The sequence below is a fragment of the Mus pahari genome, chromosome 3, assembly GCF_900095145.1.
Source record: "Mus pahari chromosome 3, PAHARI_EIJ_v1.1, whole genome shotgun sequence".
NCBI lineage: Eukaryota > Metazoa > Chordata > Mammalia > Rodentia > Muridae > Mus > Mus pahari.
In genome coordinates, this window is record NC_034592.1 from 60497135 (window position 1) to 60521996 (window position 24862).

A 24862-nucleotide genomic window follows, 5' to 3' on the forward strand; every position below is an offset into this window, starting at 1 on the left:
GAAGGAAGGAAGGAAGGAAGGAAGGAAGGAAGGAAGGAAGGAAGGAAGGAAGGAAGGAAGGAAGAAAAAGGTTCCCAAGCAAAGCATGAGGCCCGGCAGCAGCTCTGCTATGAAGCTGGTTCCAGCTGAACTGTCTGAAGCACATGATTTCACAGGGCACAGTTCTATGCGGCTTCATTACAGGAACTAACACTGTCTAATTTGTATTTTTCTTTACCAGGAGCTGTCAAATCGGGGCTCATTTCTTTACTTGAACGGGGCCACTAATGAGGTTTCACAGGTGTAACACAAGATCCAGATTAATGTAGAGGAAGGAAAATGGTTTCAGGTTTGAGCTGTTCTTCTGATAAAGTACATTCAGATAACTCCAGTTAAGGATTCCTCCTCTTTCTCCTGAAATGCCCCCGGCTTCTCTGTGGGAAACAGAGCAATGCCTCTCACCCACATGTCTGCTGCCTTATCTCCAGAATGCGGGGTGCTCTTTTCCTCCCCAAGGGGATGCTGTACATGCGAAGCTCAGGAGTTTGTCATGGGGAAATTCATCATCGTGGATGGGGTGGGAGTCTGGTGGAATCAAGGGTCCTCATTAATGGGAGGAGAAACAGGAACATCGAAGAAGAACACATAGTGAGGGAAGGTGGTGTATCACCCGCAACGGAGGACAGAAGGAACCAAACGCCAAGGTATGCAGGGGACTTCCAGAAGCTGTAAGGAAGCAATGCAGCTCCCGCCACATCTTTATTTTAGCCTCTGGGAGACGTGTGTGACTTCTGGCTATCCAGAAATGGAAGATAACATTAAAGCCATTAGATTTATAGTGATGTGTTAAAGCAGAAATTGGCAACTAAGGAATTCCCTTGCCCTTCTTCCCACTGTATAGTCTACCTCCCCCCGACAAGCATGGCGGCCCTGTGGAAGCAGGGAGCTTTCTACTCTGACCTTCACGCAGGCCCACAGAATAAATCGCATGACAGCCTTCCTCCTCTGGGCCTCGGGGGAGCACTGGTCATCTTCCACCATTGCCTGGTAGTCTGTCTGCCTTCTCCACCAGACAGTGAGCCACTGCAGGCAAAGACTTTTTCTTTGAATGTCTTTGTTTTTTCTGATGGTACAGTACAGACCCTCTAAACACTTCTTAATGGATGCTTGCTACTTCCAAAAGCCCCCAAGCATCTCATCTACTAGAAACAATAGCTATCTCAGCTGAGATTGTGAGCAAGTGCCAAAAGAAGAAAAGAGTGCTGATAACTCAAAGTGCACCCATGCACGGATTGCATCAAGAGAGCAGCAATGCTGCGCAGAACATCTTGGAGAGCAATTACGAAGTGCACCCTGTCCCGCCAGCCCCTTTTAGCATAATTTCAAAGTTACATCGTAACTACATCATTTTCACCCTCCCCTTTCTTCCCTCTAATCCCTCCCATTCCTAAATATATAAGCACAGTTACGATATGATTCCTGCGCCAAAGGCTCTATCTACGGTGCTACTCACACGCATATGGTTTCAGGGTTGACCAGTCGGTATTGGGTAACCAACTGATGCGCCCTTCCCTGGGGCGACAGTCTTACCCACTCTCAGTGCTCCTTAGTTGACCGTATTTCTTCGTCTAGGATTCAGGCCTCATGAGATTCCACACTGCTATGTTAGCGTGACTCTTGGTGTTCTCCTTCTTCAGGCCTTGTTTAGGCAGTCATGTTGAGATGCGGGTGTAGCTTCCCTGACATTTCTGGGAGACACAACCTCAAGGCAGACTTCCTATCCCTCTGGCTCTTGGTAATCTTTCTGCCCCCTCTTTGGCAATGATCCCTGAGCCTTTGGTATAGGAATCATATCGTAACTATATTGCTTGCTCCCTGCATTTTAGTTAGTTGTGGTTTTCTGTGGTGGTATCCCTCTGTTAGAAAGAGAAGCTGACTTAATGAGAGGTGAGAACTGCACTGATATGTGGGGATAAGGATAAATATTTAGAGTGTAGTTAAGGATTATGCTAATTTACTAAAATGGCAGTTATAGGTTGTCCACACTAGCCCTGGGAAAGCTGGCTAGATTTCCAGTACCTAGCACGACCTCCCTCTTCTTGAGCAGACCCCCCACTAGCCCTGTTAGACTTCTTGATTCTCCCCAAGACCACACCATCAGGTTCCCTTTCAGTTGCCCCTTCCTGGGGATTCCAGCTGCTATTCCTTGGGCTAACCAGGCCCTACCAAATGTTCACTTTGCTCAAATAACTTTGCTTTGGGTTATTTTGTTCACAGCACTAGTGCCAGAGAGGGTGACCTGTTTCATTTTTAAAACATGGAGGATTTATCTACATTACAGAAAGAAAAGTTACCAAAGCAATGCAGCTCTTTTTTCTGAAGGAAGAGGTGGAGAAACGCCTCATTGAGGGATATAAAATTCTGAAGGGAGCAGAAACAAGGTTTTACAAGACTATTTCAGATAATGTCAAGTACAAGAACAAAAGAACATAAACTAAGGCTCAGAAAGGGTCAGACCCTCAAGGAATTTAGGCAGAATTTCTTTAGACACAGAAGCAAGTTTATAGACTAAAAATCAGAGGGTTGAAATGGGGGAAGGCTGTTGTAAATTTATTTGAAGCTGTTAGACAAAAATTGTTCCCAGAGTTATGCTTAAACCATAGATCATAGATTCTAATTCTTAGAACAAAGCAACCTGAGTTGTGTAATGGGCTCTATTTTAGACACGTCATTTTTTATCTCCTTTCAAATTAGTTCTTTAGCTACCTGGACAAGTCTTGGGCTCTATAATCTGGGGAACCCCATGCTTCAAAATTACCAGCCAGCATTGCTCTTACAGATGAGAAAATCAAGGCGTCCAGATATACCTGTTTGCCACAGGATAAGCAACTGGTCCTTCCCTGATTGAGTAGACTGGAACCCAGGGCTATTGAATAGCAAAGATGCTACTTGTTATATCGGACCCTGTGTTTTGATTCTTTTTGAGGCTATAGTGTTGACATTCCTGTTGACTCCAGACACCACCATTGTTACTATCTGCCTACTACTTTACGATAAAAGATACCTCGTATTTTCTGTGTCATTTACTTGACAGTCCTGGTAAAAGTAGACTAGTTTGCTCAATGTATGCGATATATTCAGCAGGGAAAGAAAACGTTCCTACTGGAAAATGAAACTTGAGTTAGTAGTTGTAAGATGGGTAGAAGTTGAATGTGTGCCAAGGGAAGATAAACAGGTAACAGAGTGGGACATCAGAGGACTCAGGCAGTGTCCTTTGCACAGGCCAGCTCACACAGATAAGACCAGAACAGGTCAAAGGGACAAGCCATTTGGGCTGGCTAGTTTTATGTCAACTTCGCACAAGCTAGAATTATCTGAAAGGAGGGGGACTCAATTGAGAAAATACCTTCGTAAGATCTGGCTGTAGGACATTTTCTTAATTAGTGATCAATGAGATGTGACCCAGCTCATTGCAGGTGCTACCATCCTAGACTGGTGGTTCTTGGGTTCTGTAAGAAAGCAGGCTGAGCAAGCCATGGAGAGCAAGCTTCAAGGTACCATTCCTCCATGGCCTCTGCATCAGCTTCCTGCCCTGTTTGAGTTCATGTCCTGACTTCCTTTGATAATGAACAGAAATATGGAAGTGTAAACCAAATAAATCCTTTCCTCCTGTGGTGGTTTGTCTACACTTTGCCCATGGGAAGTGGCACTATTAGGAGGTGTGGCCTTATTGGAAGAGGTGTAGCCTTGTTAGAGGAAGTGTTTCACTGTGGAGATGAGGCTTTGGGGCCTCCTATATATGCTCAAGTCTGGGCAATGTGATCCAGACCTCCCCCTGGCTGCCTGCAGCAGACAAGTGCCTCCTTACTGCCTTTGGATCAAATTGTAGAAATCGTGGCTCCTCCAGCATCAAGTCTGCTTTCTACTGTGATGATAATGAACTGAATCTCTGAAACTGTAATCTAGTTCCAATTAAATGCTTGCCTTTGTAAGAGTTGCACTGGTCATGATGTCTCTTCACAGAAATGAAACCCAAACTAAGACACCTCCCCAACTCGTTTTTCGTCGTGGTGTTTTGTTACAGCAAGGAAAAGCCTAACTAAGACTCCTTTTAGGGACATTTTCAAACAAACCTCACCAAAAGCAATGGCTAGCATAGAAGAAGTCATGGCATCCAGGCACGTGGGCCGAGGTAACTGGAGACAAGAGAAGGATCCAATGTTAGCTCATTTCCCCCTGATGTTCACTCTGAACATCAAAGCTAAAAGTGAGCCTGGCCTGGTAGCACCGCATACAATCCCATGTACTCAGGCATGTACTCAATCCATGTACTCAAGGGCGGACTAAGGTAGAGGGTCACAAGGTCAGACCAGTCGGCAATACGGAATGAATTCAAAACTAACCAGGCAACTTAGTAAGATCCTGTCTCAAAATTAAAACAAACATACAAAAAGGTACAAAGGAGGCTAAGGATCCAGTCCAGGGTTTCAGAGCTTGCCTAGCATGTTCAAGGCCCTAGGTTTAATCCCCAACTCATAGTCAGCGATTCAAATAAAAGAGCACATTGTTCTACCAGATTGGTACCAAAAGCTGTTGGAGTCAGAGGGTAGCAACTGGAGAGATGGTTCAGTGATGAGGCAAGCTCTAGCTCTAGCAGAGGACCTGACTTCAATTCTCAGTACCCACGTGGCCACTCATAACCACCTGTAACATCAGTTCCAGGGGGAGCTGACACCCTCTCCTGACCTCTGCAGGCCCTGGGGAATGTGAATGGTGTACACTACATTCATGCTGGCACTCACATAGACTCAAAAAATAAAAATAAGTAAGTCCTTTTTTAAAATACTGAAATCATGGGCTAAGTGTCTTAGTCCATTAAAGCTATTAAAATAAAATACCAGCTTCTGGCTAGCTTATAAACAACAGAAAGTCATCAGGGCAGAGTAGTGCAGGCCAACGATCCCAGCTACTCAGGAGAGGTGGGAGAGGCACTTGAATTCAGGAGTATAAGAAATCTGGGTGTTACCATGAGATTCCATCTCAAAAGGAAAAGAGGGAGGTTGCTCACAGAAACTGGTACCCTTTTCTTACACAGTGGAAATAATTTCCTCGCCCTCTGCAGCCTCTTGTATGAGGATGCTAACTTCAGCCATAAGATCTCTGCTCTCATGGTTCACTTTTCCTAAAAGGTCCTCTTCTCCTAATGGTATCTCCTCACAGGCTGAGATTTTAACATATTGACTTGAGGAGAGACTCAAATATTCAGACCATAAACAAACACTTAATGGTGAGAAGGGTACTATATGAAAAATATTCTTATCTGTAAGTAGTGGGTTAAACTTGTAAATCAAGCAAACAAACAAAACTTTTAAGTAGCCATGGTATTCATTTGTTGCGCACTCAGTATTTACTGGGCTGGACCCTTAAAAATGTCTTGATTTTTTTTCCCTCTCTCACTGCTTTAGTGGTTTATAGAGCATCACAGATGTCAGACCTCGGTGACTGAACCTCTGTGTTCCTCCAAATTCAATATTGAAGTCCTATACTGTAAGAGAGGAGGTTCCAGATGGGGTTAGGCAGAATCCTCAAGAATGGATCTGGTGACCTCCTTGAAAAGCTTGCTGGGTATCCCATAGCTCCCTCCCCAATGTGAGGATGAAGTCCCTTCAGATACCCAGTGTCTCATTATCTTTTCCTAGGCTCCACATCCTTCAGGACTGTGAAAGAAACCATTGCACTGGTCGTAAGCTGATCTCACCTGATAGGTAGGATGCAGTTGTAGCCCTCCACCTCGAGTCCCTTTCAAAGCAGTCCTGCTAAGCCTTATATCCCACTACCAGAGCTTTGTACCAACCACCTTGATGCAATCAAGAATAGAGAAGGGCATCGAATGCAGGTTTGGGTTGAAATAATTGAATTCTATATCTTCAAGAATGAAGCGGATGGGTTTACTTGTTTTTAAGTAACCCAACTTTAAACAGAAGTCACTTCATCTGGTACTCAATCCAAAGTCAGTCATCTATTCCAACACTGAGAGCAACTGTGTCAGGCGTTCCATACACTTGAAACCCTGTGTAGTAAAAATGACTGGTGACTGCGTAATAGCGAAGACTATAACAAATGGATCATCTCCCTATTGGCTGACCTTGTGATTTGACCTCACTCCCTCTGTGTCCCTCTACTTCAAGATCAAACAGATTTATATCGGAGAGAGCTAATGGCTGATAATGTGTTCCTTAAACAGAAGTAGTTGCATGGTGATCGAGGACAGAGGACAAAGAATGGTTTTCCCACCAGGAATAACATGGTGGCTGAAACATGGGGATAAGGGAAGAAAACAGCTCTTAGCCAGTCTCCTCTTAGACACCAGGGCTTCAGTTATCTCTTTCAGGTTTGTGTTAAAAACAAACAAACAAACAAACAAACAAGATAATCTAAATGTAGTTCCTAGAATCTGAGGTGCTCTTTTTCAATTCTGTGTAAGCTTTGGAGATAATGTCATCCATGGATATAGTTCAGGAAATAAAGTCTGCATTTACTAAGTTAGCATGCATCAGGAACCTTGCTGCATAAATGCGCCATTCTATATTGTCTCTCATTTGATCCACACACTCTATGAGGGAGCTCTTCCTTCTGTTATAGATGAGAAAGTCGAGGTTCGAGGAGCCTTGTGTTCCACTTGGTAAAGCAAAGATTTCCCCTCAAGTCTGGTTAATGAGTCACACTCGATGTATCAGGACCATGCTCCACACCCGCTTCTGGACTCTGGAGACTTGGTTGCAGTCTTAGTTAGACTAGAGCCTTTCCAAGACCTTTGTCCTCAGAGTATATATTAAATAATACTTCCTTAATCTCTCTGCCATTTAGCAACTTGAAAAGCACCTTTAGGTATAGCATCTCAATTGATTAATAAAATTTCAACAAGCAACTCTCACTTTTCATTTTATCAGTAAGTAAACTGTTGAGTAGAGTGGTTAGAACTGAGTTAATATGGTCAGAAATGATGAACACTTTGTAGGTGGGAAAGGAGGGACATGAACTCTGGCACACTAGGTAATACGACAGGGACCGAGGTTAGGGTTTCCATTCCCATGGGCAAGCAGCCATGCTTGTGAGAACACTATCAGAACTGGGTCTACCAACCCACCCAAAGCAGGAGTGGTAAACAGAGGCCAGGGTTGGCTTTAAGGAGCCCACATCTTTCTCCTTTGGAAAGTATTTTTTGGCTCATGATGAACAGATTAAAACATTCCAAACTCGTAGCTGGACTTAAGTCAGAATCCAAAATATTTCTTTTCAATTTCCACAATGTTTTTCTCCTTTCTGAAATTTTTTCACTTAATTAAGTGCCTGTCTGTTCCTATGCGTCCCCATTTATTTTCCAAAGTCCAAAAAATTTATATGCTCATTCTCCAAACTGCAACATCCCGGTGCCCTTCCCAATTTTAGATCTTGCCAGTATATCTGCCTTTTAAGGATATATTCTTGGTTAAGGAGAAATTAGATGATATTTGGCTGGATATTCAAGGGAACACAAATTTTACCCTTTCCATAGTGACTAAGAGACAGAAAACAAACAAAGAGAAACAGTACAGATAAAATGCAATACCTGTGTATGTCTTAGATGAATCCTATTTCCTATATACCACTGTCAACCATAAGGAAATCCCTCTGGCTATTATGCTATATTTGTGTTCCAGGAGTAATAGTGACAACCTTGGATTCCATTCCTGGAAATTCTCCCACTGTCGACCTGCCAACACATACCAAATCATATCTTTAGAAAGCATAAAGTTAAAGTTCAGTATATAATCGGAATGAGCTGTGGTTACAGTGGAGCTAACCCTGTGTTCTCTCCTTTCAATCCACTCCAACTCATGAGCAGCTTCAGACAACTATAAAGCAACCAACAAAGCTACCGGAGAAAAGTTTCCCAAGATGGGATTGGATATATACCAGGGAAGATTCTTCCTCCTCCAATGAAATGGACAGATGGGACTGGGCATATGAACAGCAATGAAAGTTCTGAGATGCTTAAATGCAAAGTCAGGGGTTTAAGTAGAGCCCCAAAACCTCAAGGCTCCATATACCAGTCTACAACTTAACAGATAGAAAACACCTCATTTTCCCTCCAGAGAACAGATAAGCATAAGAAGCACATGCTTGCTTTAAAATGTTCTCTTCTTATTATCCTGACAGACCTTGCACATCCTTCTCCGGGGTCTAGTCTAGTAAGTGTAGTCCTTGCCCTTCATCAAAGAATATTCTCTACACAACAGACCATTACAGAAAAATCACAACCTCTCAAAATGCAGAGCTGTGGAGCTCAGTCTCAACAGATACATTTACAAAACATTCCCACATCTAAGGCTTGGGCAATATTTGGGAAGAGGGAACAGAAAGATTGTAGCCCCAGAGGATCAGAATCTGTTGTAAAATCGTGTCTCTTAGACATGTCAGAAGCTACATCCAGAAAGTCTCACCAACATGACAGCCCAAACATTGGTTGAATAAGGACAACAGCAACAGACCGTTAAACAGCAATGGAACGCTGAAACGTAGACAGAGGGAAGCCCAGGAGGTCTCAACCCCACACAAAGAAGGACAGGCAACTAAGGAATGCTGAGAGTGGGAGAAACAGTCTTCCCCGGGGAAGAGCACATCAATTGGTGATCAATACCAAATATCAGCCCTGAAAAATAAATATAAATAACATTGTACAGTCTGAGCATGTGATATTTAAGTATTTAGGAATACATGTATGTATATTATATAATAACAACTAAAAAGAAAAAAAAAAGAAAGAAAGGACAGGAATTTGAAAGAGAGGAAGGAGGGGGCACATGTGAGGGATTGGAGGGAGAAATGATGTAATTATATTATAATCTCAAAAAAAGAAGTCAATAAATAAAATTGAAAAACTGTAAAAGGAAATATCTCTTATTAGCCATTTCTCAGCCACCTAGTTCAAATGTTATAGAAATTGAATACTATGATAATTGTATTTAATTGTAGAAGGGCCCAGTCACATCTGAATACTAAAGGTCTAGTAGTTGAAGCTCATACCCTGCAAGTTTTAAGTTATTGGTTTTGAAGTTCTTTTGTGGCTGCTCTTCTTCTAAATTTTTAATCCAGCCTCTAACTTGCTAATTCTGTGTACTAAAAACTAAAATGTATCCAATTCTCACTTCCAAAGAAACAAGGTGTACCAAAGATACTTCTTATGTTAAAATCTGTTTGTGCATAAACTGGAGCCTCAGATGTTTAAATTACCATTTTTAACAATTAGACAATAGTATTTTCTTAGTGGCCCTTATAACCCTTGGAATGCCAAGTCCAGAAAACAAAGCCAAGTAATTCGGACACATTTCCTAGGACTTAAAATAGATGTTAATGTCTCTTAATAGAATCTTAGGAAAGATAACTTGAGAAAAAGGCTGAGTACCCACAGATACTGCTCTGGCCATACTATGTAGTGTTTTTCTGTGACAAAGAAATGACTCTGTGGCCTCAATGCCCCCCAACCTGTGCCCAGCCCTCCTCGTCCTTGGACACATTTGAGTGTGTGAACCCTGCTTCAAAGCAATGAGTCTCAACTGGAGATTCTATCAGGATTCCCTGAAGGGGCTCTCAGTGTCAGCCTCATCTTCCTCCCAGATGGCCATGAACGATGGCGGTGGCCTTAACTCTCGTCCCAGTGGCTCTCAACCTTCCTAATGCTTTGACCCTTTAATACAGTTCCTCATGTTGTGGTGACCCTCCTAACCATAAAACTATTTTTGTTGCTACTTTATAGCTATCATTTCGTTACTCTTATGAATCATAATGTAACTTTTCTTGATTTTTGATGGGCTTAGGGGACCCTATGAAAGGATCAATTGACCCCAAAGGGGGTCACAATCCACAGGTTGAGAATTGCTGACTCAAACCATGAGTGAAACAGAAAGGAAAGGTGATACCGTTTCCTGAAGATGATAATTTATATTCCCTTCCTAACACCAAGGCAATAATAAATTCTACTATCAGAGTGTGTCTAACAGTCAAAGCCTTTCACTAATTTGCCTAATTCATTCAAGCAACATATCAATAGAGAGGAGGGGAGAAGTCTTCCAAGTTAATCATTTCCCACTGATAAAATTGTCAAATTATTCTAGTCCAAATAGTCAAAGCAATGTCATGTGGGATAAAGCCTTACTTTCTGGAGCCTTGCATCTTAGGAAAAAATAAAAACTAAAACTAAAATAAGTTAAAAATGTAGCCAAAGCAATTTGTCCTATAGGTTTATCTGTGTGGTTGCTGGCGTCTCAGTATATGAGAACAGCCACCTTTGCAACAGCGTCTAAAACAAGCCAAGTTCCAAGACTTGCTCTAGAATGGTGCCGCTCAAGCTGTGGCCTAGAAAGATCTATTTTTATTTTATGTGTATGAGTAGTTTGTCTGCATGCATCTATGTGCACCACCTGCATGCCCTTAGAAAACAGAAGAGGGGGTTAGATCCCTTTAATCTGGAGTTGCAGAAAATTGTGAGCATCACATGGATAACTAAAAACTAAAACTCTTAACAGCTGAGCCATCTCTCCATCCCCAAAGTGTGGCCTACAGACCAGGCATCTGAATGTCACTGGAGAGCCTGACAGACGTGCCAGTTCTCAGACCCAGAACTGTGACCACTAACGAGAAGTCTGGCGGTGGAGTCCGGCAGCCTGTGTTCTCAAATCCCTTCAGGTGATTCTGATATGTGGACTAAGTTTCAAGAATCATGGATAAGGCTTCAGAATCCCAGATTCACGTCTAACAAAACCCAAGGTGACATAATCCTATCCCATCACTGACTCTCACAACACGGCTCTGAACTTCGGGAATCTGAAGAGAGCAAAAACTCTCTTGGATTGAATTGCCAATCAGTGAGTAACTTTTAAGTATTGGACCAGGCCTCCAGCATTTTTCAAAAGCTCCTCACACAATTCTAATGCATCATCAACTGGAGAACAAGCTCTACAGGGGTGTGCAGCTCCCTCAGCCCTCCGATGTCCTCATTCTCTACTCTGGAAGCATTCTGAGCCCCTTCTTGCCTTAAGAATTGGAGCCAGTGATCTCAACTGTTTAAGTCACTTTTCAAAGTGCGATCTCTCATCAGCTCAGTGAGATTTGTAACAACAGCTGTTGTCCAACCCGTCTTGGACTCACATCTGAAGATAAGCGTCATTTGGGGATTACCGCTAAGGCTGGTGTCCGTAATGTTTCTGCCAGTAAGTAGAACTTGCAGCAGTGAAAGTCACTAACTCTCCAGTAAGCACAGTTCCTGGCTGGGGACAAGACACACAGCAGTTCTAATATTTTCAGTGTCACAGCAAGGCCCTTCCAAGCAGCTTCAACAGTGGCCAAGGAGATGCTAAACCCATTAACCTAAGTCCATGCAGGTACTGGGATGGCGCCAAGGGTCAGGGGACATGGTAGATACAGGAGCCTAAGGCATTCTCAGGGTAACTGTTTGAGGAGATGGTCTCCCACTATACAAAACCACTGTGGCGACTTTGAAGAAGTTTTGATGAGGAATGTGGGTAAAGGATAATGTTTGACCAAAGCAGTTATAGACCCGATGGCTAAAACATGTCTTGACTTGAGACTGTTTTTCCCCCCTGGAGTGGCATGTACTACTGACAGCTCATCAAATAAAGGGAAGCAGAAAGAATGGAAAATGCATATTCATGTGTAATAACAGACTAAAAAGACAATGCAGGAACAAATATTGATAGACAAATATTTTCCTAGAGAAAGTGGTATGTATATTTTAGCTTCATAAAAATACACTTGAAAGACGAAAAAAAACTTTTTTTTTCCATTTTGGCTTCATTAGAACAACAAGAGGCTTGTGTCTCCCATCAAAGCACAGCCAGATCCTTTTGTCATGTCTGAGAAACTATTGATTCCTCTATTAAATTGTGCTATATGGAAAAATCTTGACAAGAGCAATATCATTTATTAGACTAACAAATATGTTAGTTGTACCAGCTTTGGAGACTTCTAAAATCCATTATACAACTGCAGCTCTTTTTCAGAGACCAGGATGTATTACAGAGACCAATTCTCAGGGCACAGTATGACTAATTTACTGGCACATTCCAAGAGACCATTATATCTTAAGAAGTATAGAAAAATTATAACCTTCAACTTTGGAGAAAATCACTAACAGCTGATGTTTCTGTACTGAAAATCTCAACAAGCCAGGTCCATAGCTCCGCATATTTCAACACTCAGCATTTTCAGACACTCACAGAGAAAACAGGAAGAGGAACAACGAACAACAGAGTGGACCCGAAACCTGAGCTGCTTTTGAGCTTATTAATATGCACGAGGTCATCAACCTGCCTCACCCTGCCCACAGTGCTGTCTGTTCATTCTGAGCTTTCCATACCCTTGTCCACTCTGCCTGCTTCAGTCCTGTTTCGTTTTTCCTATGGACCATGCACTCACAGAGCCCCCTTTAAGCCCTAAAACACTACACCCTAGACCTAGATAAACACATGATCCTCCCAGAGCTCACCTTATTCAGCTGCCCAGAAAGAAAACAAGCCTTACCCAACAAGACATATGAACACCATAGCAAGCCCAGCTCCCAGTGCCACATGCTTCTGGCTCCTGGCTAAACAAACTCTGTCTGTTGTAAATCAGGACAAAGAAATCCCACCCCATCTTAACTTAAAACACTTCTATGACAACCTAGGACCCTCACCTGGAGATCTTGACTATGCTGAGGCATTCATCAAAGGATGCATGGTCAGTGACCAAGGTTTTAAACAGACAACCAAATCTACCTGCTGCCAAATGTACAGCCAACTCCTTGGATTGGGGAAAGGTGATCTTTGAAAGAACTGACTTTTGAAGGGAGTTAAAAAAGATTCCGAGGGTAACTCCAGAGTCCTCAGACCCTTGCCCATCCTCTTAGCCTGCAGACCAAGTGGAGCTTTCTCATAAACCTCCCCGGAACCCACAAGGAAGAAGAAGACTGCAATACCTTCGTCCATATCAAGACGAGAGAAGCTTGCCATCAAGTAGGCAAACCAGAGTCATGGCAAAGTCAGCCTTGGTCACCACTCTTTGCTAGTGTGGCAGCTGCTGGTGAGAAGCAGAAAATCCAAAAAGCAGGTAAGGGACTGAAGAAAAGGAAGAAGAAAAGTCTCCATGCAAAGAAGAGTTGTGGTAGAGAATTCTAATGTTTACCCAGTTCTCTATGTCCTCTAGAACTTTGCGGTTCATGGAGGAATTGCTCTTTCAAGCACTTAGGTAGGTCCATGTGACTAGTTAGGCCAAAGTGGGCAGCAGTGATGTGCAGTGTTTACTATGAGCCCCTTCATGACACCCTAACCGGAGCAGGGACAGCAGAACCTCTTGCCATAGGAGACAAGCTTTATTAACACTTTGTCACCAAGTGTCACCCAGATCTCCAGACCATTTTGCTTCAGAGAGAAAGAAATTCTACTTTGTCAAGCTATTTAACTTTAGAGGGTATTTATTACTAAAGCATACCCCAGCCTCTCCAGTTGACAGGGTAAAGGGTAGGAAGCAGAGACATGATTGAAAATGAGAAAGAATAGCAGCCAAGGAGAAAGAGGGAGATAAAGGGGAGAAAGAGAAGGAGGAGGACAAAGGGAAGAGTCAACTACAACAACCCCTCATATAAACTGCCTTCTGTTAAAGTGACGGAGACATGTGTTTCATAACAACTCCCAAGGGAGACAGCAGTGCTCAGGGGTCACAGCTTCGCACCGGGATGCTTGTGTGCGCTCATCTTTCTATTGAGTCACAACCAATGCAACACACATACACGCATTAATTACTTATTCATTATCAAGCACACACCACATGCCAGACATCACAAGGCCATAGAAGAGACCAAAACACAGACATGGTCGCTGCCCTTATGGAGCCTATTAACTACTGTTTCCTCCCCTCACCCCCTTTAAACTGACGGGAGCCCCTTCTGACTGCACCTGGCAGAAGGACAGAATGATTAAAAACTCAGACACCAGACAGTGATAAGTTTGGGGCAGAGCTCCGGAAGCTGCTTTGACTGGTTCTGCAGGAATCAGCTAATTGGTCTGGGGAAGTTCATGAGTTACCTTTCTGTTGCTGTAATGGAATTATCTGAGATAGATAACTCCGTGGAGGAGTGCTTTGCATAGCCTCACAGTTTCAGAGATTCAGTCCTTCCTGGTGGTTTCTATCCATCATTTGGCCCACGGAGTCCAGGGTGTGGCAGAGAGAAGCAGCTCCTAGGGTGGAAGGTCAAGAAGCAGGGTGGTGGGACTTTCCTGGATTTCCCCTTTGAGTCTGTGTACTTGGTGCATGTGACAGTGCTCCCTACCTCTTCAGTCAGTGCTCCCTACCTCTTCAGTTAGTGCTCCCTACCTCTTCAGTCAGTCCTCTCTGGAAATGTCCTCACCGACACAGATGTGCCACACCAGTACAGATGATCCAGTCAAAGCAGCAACGAAGATTAATCAATCACCCAGGAACCTTCAGCATCGTGGGCCGATTTTCTCATCTCCAACACTATGAAGTTAGGTGTAATGACCTCCACACCACTTTGAGTGAAATATAAAGTCTAGTAATAATAACAGCAATAGCAAGTGATATTTATTGGATGCTTATTACACGCCCGGCACCCACTGAGCCTGGCCTATTGCATTTAATCCTTCTTAATCATTCACCACAGGGAAGACATTCTGTTTTTTCCTAGCTCACAAATAAACCTTAAAAGGGGAAGAGACCTTTCAGGTCCAAAGACCAGTAAGTACCACATTGGAACCACAACCCATAGGGAAAGCTGGGAAAATCGTGAGCCCACACCCTTAACCTTAGTGAAGGTGGCTATCACCATAAAATATGTCCTTTACTGTGGTCAAAAGGAAAGTAAATTTGGGAGCTGGAGAGATGGTCCAGCAGCTAAAGGTGCCAAACCTGAGTTCCACCTCTAATATCCACAGAGTGGAAGAAGAAAACTGATGACCACAGGGTTGACCTTTGACTTCCACAGACCTGCTGGGATGTGTATACCTCCCATGCATATAAATAAATATACAATAAAGAAAAAACGATGCTGCTTTGAATACCCATGCAAAAAATAAAATATCCCTCTGACAAAATTTAACATTGAGGACAACACAGCTTGGTTTTGTTGGTGTTTGGTTTGTAACTTTCTCTTGGAGGTATCAATGAGACATCCCCTCAGGTCCTAAAAGAGAGCAAGCGCCTGCAGAAAATGCTGAGTAGTTGTTTTACATCTCTGCTCCGGGAAAGAAGCACTTTTCGTTTAAGATGTACCACGTTCCTGCTCTGTGTTCATCCTCCCACCTCATCTAAGGCGTAGAAAAGACAATGTGAGTTTCCTCTTTAAACCAGACCGGTCTTTCCCAGTCCCTGCAAGCTCTGGGGCAACTTCTAACCCTTCCTTTGTCGCTCTTGGATGGGTTGGACTGCTGGTAAGCTGCAGCCTGGGGTTCACAGGTCTTAGGGGCCAGACATATCTTACCTGAAGTACAGCTACCATCACTCTTCATTCAGCCTCTATTGGTTACTTGTGTTCCTGTCTGTCCTAAGAACTAAATAAGAAAACGAGATAACAAACAGGTATAGACATTTTTCCTCTAGGCTTGTAATGGAAACTTCAGGCCAACTGGGTATTTGGTGAATCTCGGAGATCTAACTTTTTAATTTAAAAGTTGTTTCGAAAGAGCACTTGAGTAGAAGGTCTAAATAACTGCCTGCCAGTTCCAACTAGCATGCCTGGGACCCCAACAGTGAGAGAAGGGTATGCAACTGCCGGCAGGAATGAGACCCCTTCCAACAGGTAACCTGGAGGCTGGATCACACAGACAGTGCAATTGAACAGCTCTTTCTGCTGGCGAGATGCCCCTCCAAAGGGTGCCACACGCGTCCTCGTGTTCATTCTGTTTTTCTGGAACAGTGTCTTTACAATGCTTCCATGTGCATTTTATGAGTATTCCATGAGTATTTTATGAACAGAAGATCTCATGTAGAATACAGACTATACAGCTTGCCTTGAACTCAGATGATCTGGCAAACAGGAAGTGTGCCCCTCCCCTCAGATGATCCTGGCAAGTATGGAGAGAGCAGCAGCTGATCTTGGTGCGCGCTCAACACCGGCCTGTTGCCTGCTTGTTACTTCCCTGGGTACTTCATGCTCTTTAGTCAGTCCGTTTAATCCAGGTTGCTTAGTAACACAAGGAGATTATGCACAGGCTATGTGTGCCAAAAGCCTGTCTATACTCCTGACCCGGAGACTTCCTCACTCTTAGCTTCACCTAGCACTGCACCACTGACTCTAGAGTGTAATGCTCACCAAAAATATCAGTCTGTACCTAACATCCCACTCTCAGAGTATACGACCGCTCACCTCCATGAACCACCTCAATCTGATTCTGGATGCTGACATCCGTGATTACTTCAGATGCTGGGTCGGTGTTGCAGGCAGTGTAACCAACCCACGCTTCACTAAGTTCATACTCACTGCGCAGATCCAAGTGGCTCCTGTGTGCCTACACTGCTCCAGTTATCCAATGTGTCCTTGTGAAGTTCACCTCTAGTGGGGGTAAAGACACAGAATAAATAACACGTGATACACCAGATGTTGCCATTATGCGGAAAATGAAATAGAGGGATTAAAGAGTGTTTCGGGTCCTAGTTTTGATATAGTGATGAATGAAACGTATTTATTTATTTGTTTATTTAAATTTTTTTGGTTTTTCAAGACAGGGTTTCTCTGTATAGCCCTGGCTGTCCTGGAACTCACTCTGTAGACCAGGCTGGCCTAAAACTCAGAAATCCACCTGCCTCTGCCTCCCGAGTGCTGGGATTAAAGGCATGCACCACCACGCCCAGCCAAAAGGAAATTTTCAAAAGTGACATTTGGGCAAAGACCTAAAAGAGATGAACTCGGAAGACACTTTCACATTTATGGGAAGAGTGTTTTAGACAGGCAGGAGGGTGAGTCAGAAGCCCCTGGGCACGATGTGCGCAGAGGAAAGCGGAGCCGGTGTGGCTGGAACTGCACATGCAAGGGTGATAGGAAGCCGTACGGTGAGCGAGATGACATAACCCGTCGGAGAATTGCTTAGGCCAGCCTGGGTAGCACCTTGAAGGCCACAGAGGGACTTTTGACTTCTAATCCAAGTGGAAAGAGGAAGCCATGGAGACTTCAGACATATGATTGGTGGAATCTGAATTAAATAAATTAAAAAAAACATTTGGTTATGTCTACACAACGTGCATATGAACATTCAAAGCCAAAGCCTTGTTCTCTATAGACAAGCTTGAAGACAAATCTAAATGTCTATTATCTGATAAGGGAATAATAAATGTAGTATAGCCATACAATGCAATGGTTTCCAGAAATTTAAAGTAGTGAAAGGATCGTGACTTGTGCCTGTGATCCTAACACACAGGAGAAAGAAGCAAAAGGGTTGCCAAGAGACTAACCTGGCCTATATGATAAACTTCAGGCTAGACTGGGCTATGGAGTAAAATCTTGTCTGAGAATGGAAACAATAGAGTTATCCTATAATAGGGAGGCAATATCTCCTCCAGACATTGTAGACCATCAAATGAAAAGTCCAATGCCACGTATGAGTCACCTCTTTTCAAGGTGTTGGTCCTCCCTTATTAAACTCTCACAAATATTACAGACTATTGTTATGCTCACAGTTACACTTCAGAACTTGATGATAAGATCCTATATACCAGTATCCTAGGACACGGAGAAATCAAGCTGGTACCAACCCAAAGCTTCATCCCTACTGGCTAGTGTTCACAGTGCTGGGCGGGTCTAAGAATACTACAGGAGGGGGAAGTCATCAACAGTGTTATCAAGCTGTAGACTACAGTAAGCATGAGCCTGGCAAGCTACCAATAGCAGCATAGCTGTCGTGGAAGTAACCAACCTAAAGCCCACCCCGTAAGATAGAACCCATGCCTGGTACCATTAACCAGGAGGAAATCCATGGTTAGCTAAGTCATAGTCCTAAGGTAGAACCTAATACTATTATTCTGTCAAATGGATATAGTAAATAAACTGCCTCCTAAGTTCTTATCTTTATACATAGCTAAGTGTGGCTCTCAACCCTCACCAAAGAAGCTTCATTTTTGTAGTAAATGCTAACACACAGACCCACCACTGGTCAAGCTGACAAGAATAAGAGATTTTGGAGTGCTGAGCTCTAAATAAGACTCTGAAAGACAAGACAAGAGAGGAGCTGATGGCATCAGAGACTCTGACTGAGATTGGAGCCTAGTTTATGACAAAATGAAAGAAGCTTATGACAGCACTTTGGCTACTGAAGTCAAAATCTTAAATGTGTATGGTTCAAACCCACCGAGTCTACATTTAGAAATGTAAGCAAAGGAGATGTTTGAAAAGTCAATACATATCATTTCTCACACTGGTGTTCTGTAACCACTAACAACTTAAAATAGTGAAGTACTATTAATAAAATAAATTAAAAGCAAATGAAAGGTCTATAGACAAGGCATTTAAAACAAATTAAGAGGATTTGGAGAGATGGCTTAGAAGTTAAGAGCACTTGCTGCTATTCCAGAGGACCTGGGTTCAGTTTCTGCACCGACAACTCACACCTGCCTGTAACACGGGCTCCTAAGAATCCAATATCTCTGGCTTCCAGGAGCATTTGCATTCACGTGCACATAGCCACATTCATATGCATACATGTAATTAAAAATAATAAAAATGAATCTTAAGCCCGGTAGTGGTATCACATACCTTTAATCCCAGCACTCAGAGGCAGAACAGGTGCATCTCTGAGTTCAAAGCCATCCTGAGTCTATATAGGGAGTTCCATGACAGCCAGGGCTATACAGAGAAACCCTGTCTCAAAAAATAAAATCTTTAAACAAATTAAGATATATTATTCCAGTAGATACTAAACAATCACAAAAATTGTGATTGCATAATATATAAAAAGAAAATTAAGGTGCACTGTTAAATGTAAAAGAAAAATTTAAAACACACTGAGATTTATAAATTTAATAAGAAATTTTAAGTTCACAGCATCTTATATAATTCTATTTGAAATATAGAAAGTCATGTATGCCAATTCTCAATTTTAAGAACATTATTATTTAGTTGTATATGTTTATGTGTATGTGCACGCATGCACATGTTCTTGCGTGTTAAGCACCATGGCATACCTGTGGAAGCCCAAGGACAACACAAATAAGTTGGTTCTCCTCTGTGGGTTCCTGGGATTGAGGTCGGTTGCTGGGTTTGACAGCCAGTGCCTTTACCTCATGGCTCTGGAGGAGTAGTACCTAAAATCCTATAACACAGTAGGAGCTAGACCTGACAATGATTATAGTTAAAAAAAAAGCTCACAGAAGGGATTTTTAACTTTCCAAACACTCAAGAAAATGAGAAATGATCATGTATGTGTATTGAAATGTCACAATGTACCTTATAAGTATATGAATTACCATGTATTAGTTAAGAATTTGATCTTTAAAAATAATGATCAATGGTTTCTCAACAGCTACTGTGACTTTACCTCAGTCACCAAAGCTTGGCTGTCAGTGGAGGGTGAGCTTTGTCTCATACACGTAGAAGTACCTATCTCACTGCACCAAATGGGTTTGCAGGTCTCTGTTATGAGAGAGCATTCACAACTGACAGGTGACCTTGAACCCTGAGTTCCAAGGCCGAAGCCAAGCATCTAGAGCCTCTTCAGTTCAGGGACTGTGGTTCTGTGACGTCCCTATTGTAAAACTGACCACTGACCAGATGACATACCTGTGATCCTGGGTGGCACAAAGCTAGTGTACCAAACAACCCAAGCGCTTGAATGGCCTCTGAAAAATTCCTTTGTCCCTCTCTTCCAAGATCTGACTCACGTTTTCTCCTCCCACCTAACCCAGTGGGAGAACTGCAGTACAGTCATCCTTCCATATCTGTGAGGGATGGGTTGCAAGACCTGCTCCCCCCCCAATAGATACTGAAATATGGGATGCTTAAGTTGTTCATATAAAATGATACATTTGCATATGACCTACCTACTTCCTTTTGTAGGATCACTACAAGTCTTCCCTGTGTGACTTACAGTGTCCAACTCAACACAAATACTATGTAAATCATTGTTGTAATAAATTCTTCAGAGAATAATGGCAAGAACAAAATGTCTGTATGTGCTCAATACAGATACACTTCTTAAAAATATTTGCAGTTTTCGGTTGGCTGAATTCAAGATGTGGGACCATAAATAGTGACGATCAAATGGGTTTTTCTAAGGCAGTAAAAATACTCATGTTCTATAGTGTAAGCTCCTCCCTCTGTTTCACTACCTGCTTCTACCAAAGTAAACAAATACCCGGGCTCATTTTGTGAGTTCTGTCATTAAAGGAAAGGTCATTGGCAATCAGTGCTGTGTCCTCCAGAAAACTTGCACAGTGAGCAGTATAAGAGTGAGACAGCCCAACCCAGACAGTTTTCACCCATAGAGCCATACCTGTGGTGGTTTCTGGTGACCTTTCTGTTGCTGAGGCTGGGGAAGGGAGTAAGAGAGATTGTCCCCAATGCTATTATTGCATAAATGGGTTTTAGCCAAAGCATTGCAGGAGTGTTGGTGCCTGGGCACTGATTCCTGAGAAAGGAGGGGGCCAACAGGGAGGGCTGTGACTGTGCCTGAAAACCATTTCAAACTGTGTTACAAGCCAGCCCCGCCACACAAAGGGCCCCTATTCGGCTCTCTACATGGTTCTGAAGTCTCTTCAAAGCACTCAATTAAAAAATGTTGCTTCTATAAAACTCGGGGCAGACTCTTATGGAGCAAACAGCTGCCATGTGATTAGAAACACAGGAAATGGTCTGAAGATGCTTGGTGTTCTAAATCTCTTCCTCTGCATCCCATGTACGGTACCCAGGAAACGATGCAGCCTGTTAACTTGTGCTGTTGATTTTGTTTTCAAAATACCATTAAAAGATACGCACTACAGAAATGTCTGACCTGCAGAAAACTGTAGAGCACAATCAGACTCAAGCGCTTAGCGCTCACTTCGTTCATTTGGTACTTTACAGTGTGTTTTGTAGCATATGCTTTTTAATTCTTGAAGACATATTTCAGACAGTGTACCTAAAGCTTGAAATTTTGAATATTCTTCATAACATTGGTCTGTAGGCATTTCGCAGTCTTACTGATGCAACACCATTAGCCCACAGTATCGTCCCAGGAAATGATTGTGTGATAAATAACTGATGCACACTAGATTGCCTCCTGAAGGCAGCTCTCCAGCACCGGTGAAGGAGGAGTAAGTACCAGTTTGGGTTAGCTGAAACACACAATAATTGTTAGGAATCCTTGCTTAAATTCCTACAATGTCCATTTAGGGTATTCTGCTATTAAATATATTATCAAATAGTAACATGCTAGGAGAAATAACTCTAATCTCCTATAAGACCTTCCTGAGTTATTAATCTATTTTTTATAACTCATAATTCTGTTAAAAGTGTCAACTCTTCTACCCTTTAGAAATGAAGCTTGGGGTTTTTTTTTTTCTACTTTTCTTTTCCTTTTTAATTGCATTTCCCTGGTTTTCTACAGCATGCATAACACTGGTTTTACAATGTTTTCTAAGTGTAAAAGATTTTCAAGTAATGTGTGGTTTCCTTCCTCACAGTTTTAGAAAAAGCCACTATAGATTGTAAACAATGTTTGCCTTCCTGCCTATTCAAGACCACAATTGAGAAAATTGAACTCCAGATCTTTAAAAATGACTTCAAGTCTATTTGCACAACTAAGCTTGGTTATGAAGCCATGTAATCATTCTTTAAATTCTCCCCTGTGACTTGTGTGGACTTCAGGTAGTAATATAAGCACTCCCTTCCCTAAGATCGATCAGGGGGTGCACACACAACACGTAGTCAGCACTCGGTTTTGTTTAAAGACACTTCCTGATTTGAAAAAAGAAAAAAATAAAAGATGAAATTGAGCAATGTTCCCGCCTTAATACATTCTGTATTGTCATGGTTTTGATAAGTTACAGAGGCATGAAGAACTTTATAAAGCCTCATGCACAGGAAGCTTGAGGAGAAGAGTTGACCTGGGCAAAAACCTCTTGCCAGGAGGAAAAAAGAAATCCAATGTGATTCTGTGGGAGGAGCAGACATCTCTGTAAATGGAGAGCAGGAAACGAACAAACAAAATACAAAACGTTCAGAGGAGAAACTGCATGCACAGTATTGGTGCTAACCTTCCTCCATGATGCCTGATGTTACAGGAAAAAACACGCTTCTTTCCAAAAACTCAAGGAAAGGAGAGTTTTGAGAACAAGTGACAGAGAACTCTAATGTCTAATAAAGTCAAATGCACTCACTTTCCAGTTCGGTCCCAGCAAGGCACACCAGGATTAGATTAAATATACATTGTAATAGTCAAGGCTTGGTAAGCACTGCTCTTTAATGTGTACCTGAGCATACTATATTTACTTATACATTGTTCTACTTTATTCCATTGCTTATACTTAAAATTAGATTTATTTTGTATGTTCTTATTTTAACAGTATGAGTCCCTAGAGGAAAAAGTTATATTGAGTTGATTTCTAATATAGCTTTCTTTTATGTGTGTTTAGTAAATGCCTATAAGACTCTAACCAAAAGCATTCACCTGGAGGCAGCTTACCCAGATCTTAGGCACAGGCCACAGAGAAGATATCCACTAACGGGTTATAACGACAAATGCAAATCTAGTAATTAAACGCAAACTCACATCACCCTAAATACTTAGTGCCACAGTTAATGCCTGCTTCTTCCCCTGTTGCCATGGAGATAAGAGCAGCTGGTAGGCCCTGTGTCTGTGGTTCCCCAGTTAGTCATGGCTGCACATCACAATTACCTAGGGATCCCTTGAAAGTCCAAACTCTGACTTACTTCCCTCCCTGAAGTTCTCACTGGGCATCAGCACTGGAAAGATCATCAACTAGGTTTTGCATATTCAACTCCAGCATTTTCATAAAAATTTGTTTTCTCCAAATTATTTTCCAGTCTAGTGCCATCAAAGAGTGAGAAGATATGTGAAACATTTAGTCCATGACATTTTATAAAACTCTTATGGTTGTCCAGATGTTTGAATTGATTCAACTCTTTAACAAAAAAATAGTGTCACGTCTGGATAGGATTCCAATAGCAGACCCTATGCCAGTGTATTCCTGCAAAAATATGCTGCTTTACCCTCTTCCAATTCAACCTCTTTAGCAACTCAGATCAACGGCTACAGGAGTTCCCTGAGCAATTTATAACATTAAGTAAATTTGATTGCTTATTAATTGAGTTGGGTTTTTTGGCTGTCTACCCAATGGAAGAGTCTATAAAGACATTTTCCACTGTAAGTCTTTCCATTTTTTGCCCTCATTTTGCAAATAAATAAAATTAAGCTCTAAGAGACATACAAGGAAAATAGAGGGAACGCAGCTACAATGTTCTCTGAATGAAGGGGCAAGCCCAGCTCTGGGCTCCTGTACGAGGTATGTTTAACCTTATTGAGAAATGGAATTTTCCCATTAATGTTTGGGCTGAACCTGTAAATACAAGGAAAGTACGTGTCCACTGGAGATTGAATGCCCTTTCCAGCAGATGAGAACACATTGAGAGTTTATAGCCTGTGCTGCAGAGTTAGGAACTCATTACTTTTGTTGATTTGTCTACCAGGCTGGGTAACCAGCTCCTCAGAGACTAGCAGCATTAGCACCACACGGAGGCCCCGGGAAGCAAGATTAAATTAAAGAATGAGCCTAAGTCTGTAAAAGTTTTGTACCCACAGAGGTACCACAACCACTTATCTGAGTGAATAACATTTTGGCTACAGATGGGGTTTTTAAAGGCATCTCAGGTCTTTACTCGAGGGATCAGGCTTGGCAGGCACAATTCTGGCATCCCATCCTATGGATAGATTGAACCTCAACTGGGCTCATCAATCCAAGGAGAGGGAGAAAAGCCGGAAGTGAGTTCATCCCAAGTAGAATACCCCTAGGTAAGTAGAATCTCTCCACCCCCTTTCTCTGCTGCCGTGGACATTTGAAGGGCTTGAGGGGGTTTGTTCCCTCGCCTGCGCCTGCGTGCTGCAGGTTCTAAGAGCACTCTTCACACCTCCCACTATCACGGATGCTCCCCTCAGAGGTTCTCCTCTCCCGGAAGTTAAGAAGTCTCTTGACTCCCGTCGAACCCTGAGCCGAGCCACCTTCCCGCAGCGCGCCTATCCTATGTAAAACGCTGCGAAGAGGATATAAGCGGTATAAAATCTTGATAGAACAAAATAAAATGTGCACCAATGTGCATCTGATAGATGCAGCAATTGATTTGTGGATTAGGTTTTTATTTTCAGCCCATTGAAAAGAAATAATGTATGGAGGCAATCTAGTACTAAGCATTTTAGAAAATCTATTTGAGATCATTTCTGCAGAAGCCCTGACAGTTTGTCATAAGAAGGGAGGAGAGCAAAGGATAATTGTCTCCAGTCTAGTAAAACACAGAATAACTGCCATCACACTTGAGTGAGCTTATAGCCAGCCGGTCCCAGGGCCTCCAGAAGATAGAGCAGTTAATGTTCCCTTTTATTTCAGAGGTTATGTCACTTGTATCACAGATTTATACCATGATACAGCAATTTCATCCAAACAGATGGATAATGATGTCAAAGGCAGAAACCCAGTTTTTATTGAGTTTTGCAAAGATTGCTCAGATAGCTGCTTCAATTGAAAAGCCCCAGCAGTACCTCAGCTCTTAATCTTTGTAATCTCAGTGGTATTAAATTTCATCATTTTTGTTTGAAGGAGGAAAATTCTGCAGTAATGGCTTCCTAATAGGAAA